Below are 7,612 nucleotides of genomic sequence, written 5' to 3'. Positions count from 1 at the left end.
ATCGATAGCCGGAAAAATTAATCGGCAGAAAAATGTTTAAGGTCGATACTCAAATCCCGTCAGACCGAACTCTGTCTTGCGAGAGAACGTCTTAGGAGCCCTCGGACGTTGCCAAAATTCGTGTGATAAAACGGAAATTTCATGGGAAATTTGTGATTTTTCCCACTAATGGAGAATTTGCACGCAAGTTTTTTATTGCTTCATCTGAAAGTGCCTAAAGAGCTGATTTTGCAGTATTTCTTACAAAAATTGTCTGCGATGGGAAATAGTATAAAAATAAATTTAAAAGTGAGAAAATGCACCACCTAGTGACGTCATCTGGCGGCATTTCCCATTTAAACACATGTATTTTAGCAGATTGGGTTATTTTGTCATATCTTTACCAATATTTGTTCAATTTATGAACCAAGGGCATCCTCGTGTTCAGTTCACTCAGTAGTTTCCACTTAAACACGAAATTCATAAAATATCAGACACCTGAGAATTCTCCATTTGCCTATGAATTTTAATCGCGATTTCATCAAAACTATCTAAATATTTCAAGGAAAAATATTCATACCATACCTTACCAAAAAATAATATTAATATTATCGTGATACGCACCGCTTTTGTTTGTGAAACTACGCACTACGCAGTTCACTTAGAGACTTTTTCTGTTCTTTGCCCCCCCCCCCTCTCTTTTTTGTAGTTCAGTATTTTTTGCTGTTTCACTGTAACGGACGTCTCCGAAATAATTTATTTCCGTGTTCTTTTTCCTGTTTACAAAAGTTAACCCTCTTTCATTGTTTCGCAGCCTGGAGGTTCCCTGACCGGACCGCCAAAGAAACAAAACAAGTGATTTCCATGTCCTGATTACAATGACGCACCTCACCACCTCGCAGTGGAACAAAGGACCCCATTGTTCATGATGTTTACGATGGGATGCTGCACCCCTTCCTAAAATCCGTAAAGTTCGGATTTCCCGCCACTGGAAAACAGGAAAAAGTTTCTGGAATACACCCTAATTGCAAGAGGGGTCAGCAAGGGAGGGGGGGATGGGATCGTTTGTGGAGGATACAGACAAACAGGATACGAGCTTATAAAACGGAAACCCCAACCCCTAGTTTCAATCAGTTTGGGTTCAGCAAGTGAAGTAGTTCAATGGGTGAGCAGGCCAGTGGGTCAGTGATGTTGTGTTGTGTTGTGTTGTAGTGGTGTAGTGGTGTAGTGCAGTCGGATACTGGAATTGCAACACTTATACTGCAGGTTCTAATCCGTGAGTACACTGTATGATATCTTATTCATAACTTCTACTGTCACAAAATTTAATGTTTAAAAATATCCTCTACAATTTAAAAACTAATTTTTTAATTTTTTTTTCATTTCAAAATTTTTATTTTTCAAATTTGATTAATTTTACTTTATAAATTTTAAGATTTTAACTTTTCAATTTGATTTTTATTTTAATGTTTCACATCATTTTTCCAATCTATTCATACTCAATAGGTCAATAGTACACATATATTACTACTACCACAACTGTATACTTACTTACTACTCATACTATATTTATTTACTTACTGTACTTACTATACTGATTTACTTACTATACTACTCACTATATACTCACTACTACTATGTTTATAGTATATATACACTATTGAACTATTGAGTCTGAAAAAATTGTTAAAAATGATGTAAAATATTAACATAAAAATCAAATTGAAAAATAAAAATTTTAAAATTTAAAAGGTAAAAATTTTATTTCTAAAATTTGAAAGATACAATTTTTGACATTAAAAAAAAATTAAATTTTAAAAATCGAAAATAAAGTTTTGAAACTGTAAAGACTGTTAACTGTTAAACTCTTCTTAGGTCATTCGATGGACGCCATATTTCGTGTCAGAAAGGCATGCGATATATCGCATCAATTGGTTCTATTTTTTCAGCTACTCGTCATTTTTCTCCAAATTTGAGATCGCAATTCTGTTGTCAGGAGACTAATAAAGCACTCACTTTCCAATTTTAACAAAGAAATTCAACGTACTAAAGGCGTGGTTTTTTTCAGAGAGAAAACATCGCATTCGATACTGATATCGAAACTGCACTCGAATGCGTTTTTTTTTCCTCTGAAAAAACCACGCCTTCATCTCGTTGAATTTCTTTGTTAAAATTGGTAAGTATGAGTGATTCAGTCTCCTGACAACAGAATTGCGATCTCAATTTTTTTTAAGTTTTATTAAAAAATTTCGCCTACTACAAAAGTATTAAGAAATATGATCTCAAAATTGGAGAAAAATGACAGGCTAGTAGCTGGAAAAAATGGAACCAATTAATGCGGTATATCGCATGCCGTTCTGACACAAAATATGGCGTCCATCGAATCACCTTAAGCCGTATATTTCCCCTCTTCAAAAGCTCCACAGTTACTTTTCTTTCTCGTTGTATGAATCTTTTCAGAATTTACGAGAGATGCGGTTAGATGATTTTCAGCATTTTAATCACATGGAAAATTGGACTGCATTTTGTAATTTGCAACTTTAATTTCTTTGCCCGGTTTAAAAACAACGTATGTGCCATTAGTTTCCCTATGCACGTGCGTGTTTTTTCAGAATTTATAGCTCCAAATTATTAATCTCTCAAATGACAAACTAGTCTTAGGTACTCTGTGTGTGTTTTTTTTTTCTTCTTCTTCTTTTTTCTTTATTCACAATATAGAGAACTACAAAGTATTAACTCTAGTCTCTGTGTTTTACTTTTATTTATTTTTTATCAGATTAGTATGAAACAAACACAGTAAAAAGACCTTGTTTCATTTAGTGTTTTTTCTTGTATACTTTAAACTACTTTTCCTCTTTTTCCATAGCTTCAGACTGATAGGAAAAACAGTTTTTCAAACTGTTCAGCTTAGTTTCATTTTCCGTTTTATATTCCGTAAACCTCAAACTACCTAATTTCCTTTTGTTTATCTTTTTTTTTCAGATCGGCAAGAAACGAAGCGCTCACAGTGAAAGCTGCTTTACTCGCATTTTGACTATTGAATTTCGCATTAATTATTTTTAGTGTTGCAAATATAAACATAGATTTTCGCATAATTTAGCACGCTCACAGTGAAATCAATTTTAAACACATTTTGATCATTGAATTTCACATTCATTATTTTTAGTGTTGCAAATATTAAGGTGATTCGATGGACGCCATATTTTGTGTCAGAACGGCATGCAATATATCGCATCAATTGGTTCCATTTTTTCAGCTACTCGTCATTTTTCTCCAATTTTGAGATCGCAATTTTGTTGTCAGGAGACTAAAGTACTCGCTTACCAATTTTAACAAAGAAATTCAACGTAATAAAGGCGTGGTTTTTTTAGAGAGAAAATATCGCATTAGAGTGCAGTTTAGATATCAGAATCGAATGCGATGTTTTCTCTCCGAAAAAACCACGCCTTTATTACGTTGAATTTCTTTGTTAAAATTGGTAAGTGAGTGCTGTATGTCTCCTGACAACAAAATTGCGATCTTAAAATTGGAGAAAAATGACGAGTAGCTGAAAAAATGGAACCAATTGATGCGATATATATTGCATGCCGTTCTGACACAAAATATGGCGTCCATCGAATCGCCTTAACATAGATTTTCGCATAATTTAGCAGGAAATACTGAGACATTTTTAATCACTTATCACTTTTTTATCATTTATAATCACTGTAAAATGACTTTTATTAGTCGCTCACATCATCGCCTACCTGACATAAGGGCGTAACTACACTCTGCAGTGAACCCTGACACAATACAATGCTTTTCCGGGCTCATCTCAATGTGTAGTTACGCCCTTCTGTAAGCCAAGCGACGAATTATCCATCAAATAGCGAAAGAAAAGACAAAAGTAAAAATTAGCTTCATTACATTCCAAATAAATTATTAATTTTGCATTAGAATAAGAGATGGGTATCAGCTTTATCAAATTTATTTTATTTATTTATTTATTATATTTACGTACATGAGAACCCCATTATTGGAGCTATGGCACAAGTCAAAAAAGAATAGCTGATTTTACATGAACAAAACTAATTCTCCAATAAATTTTTTATTTTCAAGTTAGGTTAAGCTCCAACTAATCATTCTTTCTTTTTATTCTTAGTTTGTTTCAGGCCTGCAAAAAACGAAGAAAATGCTCCGAGTGATGAGCCATTGAAGACGGAAGTAGTGCCCTCCAAAATGTGCACCTATTTGTTCTATCGTATCCTTAACTTGAATGCCCTCAGTTGTTGAAAGAGATGAAAAGTATTTGCAATTCCTTTCAGTTCTGCATGGTTCTCGTGTAATACTATCGAACAATACTGCATTCAACTGAAAGTAATTAGACTGAATCATGTAGAAAGGAGTCAGCTTTTTCGGTTTATTGTAGCAAAGACATAAATGCCATAAATTTTTCTAAGTGAGCCAGAAAAAGTAGTTTCTTTTCGCGTAATGCAGTCCAGTTACCTACTCTACAGATGAATGCAAACTTGAAATTATCGAGAAAAATAAAACCTCAAAGAAACGTAGCCCGGACGCATTGTCGCTCCTCTGGCGTAAGGGCGTATCTCGATTTCCGCATGAGCCTCAAAAAGCATGGTTTTATATGCGAAATAGAGCTCACGTGGAAATTGAGATATGCCCTTAAGTCAAAAGGGCGACAGTATGTAAGAAGGTGGTACAATAGTAATTAATAGTAAAATAGGCCAAATGGTACAATAGTGCTGCGTCCACACAATTTTGCTGGGAAAACAAGGCCAAAAAGTTCGGAAAAAAAAGAAATCAAAAAGTTCTCTTCGGCCTCGTTTCCCCCGCAAAATAGTGTGGATGCAGCACTATTTTACCACTTTTCTGCAATTAACGCTGCAGGGCACTATGGTCTGAGGGCGCCGAATTGTGGCCATAAATCAGGAAATGGTCAGATTATCATGAAATTTGGTGTGCTTATGTTTTTAGGGTCGCTGAATTCAAATTTGACCTTAGTTTTACAAAATTCTCAAATCCAAGATGGCGGCGGACCCTAAAAACCAAAAAACTAGAAAAAAATTCAACCTATGATTCGGATGCCATTTTAAATGACAGTTTAGTGTTTTGAAGGTTGCCAGACTAGACTTTGCTAACTCAGTTTTGCAAAAATGAAGCGTTTACCAGAGCAAAAGGCTTAAAAATGAGTATTTTACCCTGGAAAAGATAAGACATTATCGTAATTAAATAAAGTTAGCATTATGTTTTTTAGTCTATTGGTCCTGACTAGAGCATGATATATATTATGGGGGGGGGGGGGGGGTATTAAGCCTAGGTTATAGAGTGTTGTCCCCTCCCTGAACAAAAATTTTCTTCCAAAAATGTTCATTTCTGGCGGTTTTTTTTTAAATTGCCTAACTCTTTGATCGCCGGACCCTGCTACGAAAAGTTTCGGGACATATTTTAGAACACTTAAAAATTAATAGCCTTGACATTCTTATATTTCTTGGAAGCAGTTCAACCATTCTGCGCTGATTTTTATGGTTACAAATGTTATTATAAATGTTTTAGGTGGAATGATAAACTTGAACCATTTCAAAAAATAAATACAAGAAAACGGAACTAAAATTGCTATTAAGGTCTAATATCCGTGCTTGAATTCCTTTCCCCATCAGTCCCTTCCCAACAATAAGCTCCCAGTAATATGGCTTGCGATCATCAAGCTCGAGTTGCCTGGGTGGAAGTCAAACTCGGGATCTTCTGATCATAGGGCTAGCACTACAACCATTACACCACAGGAAGGCGAGTTGGTAAATGTGTATGCATATGAAATCTCAAGAATGAAAAAATGACCTCCGTTTTATCCAGTCATCATCACTTCTGTGGAGAAAATATCATTTCGCTCAAAAATGCGTTTTCCCGCAAAAAAAACTTCATTTTCCAGAAAACTGGCAACTGCTGGAAGAAAATGGGCATCATTTTCGGATTCAGCAGCCAAAATTACATAGGATCCACCCTTTGTCCAACGCTGACCTTGCGTCATCTCTCTTATCTTGTTGCACAGCGGAATCGGATTACTCACAAAATCACAAAACCGCTGCACTGAAATGACCGAAAAAGGCCTCAGACGCAAAAATACGCAAAAAAACCTATTATTCCCTGTTAGAGGAATATATGAGCTACATTCTGGCACCGATAAGAACGTGTTACCTCTTGTTACTAATAACTAAAAGTTAAGGTGAAGGTCATTTTTTGCCTAAATTAGGACAAAACTTTGAAGTCTCGTGGTGGTCATAAAATTAATCTTAATACTAAAAACGATTAAACCATCAAAAAGTGCTCCCTTTGAGCTTTCTGTTCCATATTTGATCGAGGATCTATGCCGACTTTTAACAAAACAGCACAAGGTAATATGTGATGACGTTCACCTCGAATTCTCACATTTCTTCATTTACCTCTAAGTCTGTGAAGTTGGCCACCATATATCCGATCTTAAAAACACTTAAAAAAAATTCGATCGGTCATTTCACACTTGCCAAGGGATGTAGATAAGGGCTGCATGCTAGGTTGCCAGATTTCCGCACTTTCAAAAATCGGATTTTTGGCCACGATTTTGGCCGCTCCCAGACCATAGTGCAGGGTATAGTCAAAAAGCAACACGGAACGGCAATTTTAATTTGAAAACGATAATACCTAAAATTTGATACATTCTGGCAGGGTGCCTTGACTAGAATTTTGACAAGAGATAAATGGACAAATGGATATCGGACCTATGCACGCTAAAAGGAAGTATGTTGCATGCAAATAGTTCTCTTTAGCATCCATAAGTCCAGCTTAATAATCAGTGGCGTGGCATGAATTGCGACATATCGATTGATATGCCATTCAAACCTATGGTAAAGAATCGATTATGAAGGTGTTCGTTACGAACACCCTGTTTATCGATCCTTTTCCATAGGTTTAAGTGGCATAACAATCAATATATCGCAAAGCACGCCAAGCCACTGATGATTATAGAACAGAACTTTTAACAACGTAGATGAGGGATTAAATAGAAACTTAGAAGCCAGTTTTTGTCACCTGTTGCTAATCATGCTAATAATTCTTGATTTGCCTTGTTTGTTTCAGATGCGGCTGAAGAAACGGGCTTGGGGGGAGGAATCGCTGAGGGGGGAGGTTCCCAGGGAAGGGGGGTTCGTAGGGTTGGGAAGTATCGCGGGTTGAGGATTCCCAGGGGGGGAGAGTCCCGGGGGAAAGGGGGGGTACGTGGGGTTGGTGCGGCATCGCGGGCTAGGGTTTCCTAGGGGGGCTCCCGGGGAGAGGGGGATGTTCGTAGGGTTTAAGTAGGATCGCGGAAGTAGGGTTTCCCAGGGGGGAGGGGCCGCGGTGTAGAATCACGGGGGGAGGCGAAGGATTTTTTTTTTTTTTTTTTTCTGCGACTGGCTTGCTGAGGATCCTCCGGGGCGTTACGTCCCGGGGTCCGCCGTCGCCGGCAGGGGCGCCCGCCGGGACCCCGTGGGTCCGTTGGGCGTCCCTGCCCCGACCCCCCGCGAGGGGGGTCTTTGCCCCCCCGCAAGGGGGGGCTTTTTTCCCCCTCGTGGGGGGTTGGGGGCAGGGACGCCCAGCGGACCCTTATGGGGTCCCGGCGGGC

Source organism: Bemisia tabaci, chromosome 7 (assembly GCF_918797505.1).
Source record: "Bemisia tabaci chromosome 7, PGI_BMITA_v3".
Classification (NCBI taxonomy): Eukaryota; Metazoa; Arthropoda; class Insecta; order Hemiptera; family Aleyrodidae; genus Bemisia; species Bemisia tabaci.
Note: the sequence above shows the minus strand (reverse complement) of the source record.